General features: G+C 41.3%; 1 pseudogene; it reads right to left on the bottom strand.

Moving 5' to 3' along the window:
• Positions 1-334: 334 nt before the first annotated feature.
• LOC101447361 (peptidyl-prolyl cis-trans isomerase A pseudogene) lies at positions 335-813 on the bottom strand (annotated as a pseudogene).
• Between the last annotated feature and the right edge of the window lie 965 nt (positions 814-1,778).

Here is a 1,778-nt window from a genome sequence, read left to right as displayed (position 1 = left end):
CCTAGAGAGATTGAGAAGGATGCAAAGATTCTACCACACATGGAATGGGATTCAAGCCAATTTTATTTCAATCTCAAAAATATATAGAATCACAGTTAACATCTGTTTTTCTTTTCTTTTCTTTTTTTTGGTTGTTTAAGGTTTTTATTTCATAATCAAAAATTTAACTCTGCAATCCAGCTACATCTGGAAGGAAGGGGAGGATGACTGGAACCCAAAGAACTGCAGCAACAGCACAAAGATGATAGGATACTGAGAGCAGCCCAAGGGTGGTAGGCACTCTCCTGAGCTACAGAAGGAATAGTCTGGTGGTTAAGACAGAAGCCAAATCAAATTAGACTTGTTCACAGTCAGCGATGGTGATATTCTTGCTGGTCTTGCCATTCCTGGACCCAAAGCACTCCATGGCTGCCACAATATTCATGCCCTCTTCCACCTTGCCATGTGCTTGCCATCCAACCACTCAGTCTTAGCAGTGCAGATGAAAAACTGGGAACCATTTGTGTTGGGTACAGCATTGATCATGGACAAAATGCCAGGTCCTGTGTGCTTCAGGATGAAGTTCTCATCATCAAACTTCTCCCCATATATGGACTTGCCACCAGTGCCATTATGGTGAGTGAAGTCACCACCCTGGCACATAAACCCTGGAATAATTCAGGGACCCTTATAACCAAATCCTTTCTCCCCAGTGCTCAGGGGATGGATATTTTCTGCTGTCTTTGGAAATTTGTCTGCAAACAGCTAGACACAGAAGTGGCCCAGGGGCTCATAGTCAACAGCGATGTTGAAGAACACAATGGGGTTGACCATGGCTGTGCCGGGAGCTGTGGTGGCGATGGCAGCATCTGCAAGGCTGATATCTGTTTTTCAAAATAAATTCCTTTTCCTTTTTTATGCCTTACACTAGTAACATTGACTTATGTTAGAATAAAAATGTTTTGTCTCAAGAAATAATGTAATTTGGTTTTGATTAAGAAAGTTACATGGCCTTTTAGCTTTTTATTTTGCATAAATTGGACTTTTATTTAAAAATGGTAGCATTCTTTGCTCTAGACCACATTCTGATTCCTAGCTAATTCCTAGCTAGAGTTTTCCATACTAGGGGGTCCATTGTCTCCCATGAACTCAAATGACTATTGTCTCATTCTTCTATTCAAACACAACATGGACCATTTCTCCAATGTTATGTATTTTGAAGGGCAGTATTCCCTATAGAACCTTATAGGGAAAGCTCTTCTGGTGGAAATACGTCATTTTCACAGTTCAGCATTCACTGATTTTTTGGGGGGGGGGGGGAATTTCAAGATGTGAAGAAGATAGATTCCAATTCTCACATCTGAAGTAAAAAGAGGGCCTAATTCCTTCTTCCAAGGATCTGTAAACTAGATGTGTATATGTTGGGTACCACTAAATATAAAACATGAGTGGAAATAAGATATCTGTACAGCCAAACAGGTTGATGCTCCTGCTTCGGACTTGAGCTTCAGAGAGTGATGAAAAGGTGTAGGATTAATCAGTTAGAGATAATACATGCTTAGATGCAATAGATTATGGTATGGTGGCTAGTGTATGGGTGGCTTTGTCTAGAAGCAGAGCAGAAGTGAACTTTCAGAGCTGTGGCACAAGCTGTAGTAATGGAGAGTGTGCAAACATGATGTGTCCATTGGTGGCAGCCAACACAGACCATTTTTGTGCTGAGGTCTTAGCTCTGCCTTGCCTCCCTTGATCCCTGTCCCAACTATGTTCTCTAGCAGTCTCTTCTATTTTATAAGCTG

This window comes from Dasypus novemcinctus, chromosome 10 (assembly GCF_030445035.2).
Source record: "Dasypus novemcinctus isolate mDasNov1 chromosome 10, mDasNov1.1.hap2, whole genome shotgun sequence".
NCBI classification, from domain to species: Eukaryota; Metazoa; Chordata; class Mammalia; order Cingulata; family Dasypodidae; genus Dasypus; species Dasypus novemcinctus.
Note: the sequence above shows the minus strand (reverse complement) of the source record. Positions and strands in the feature narration are given on the sequence as shown.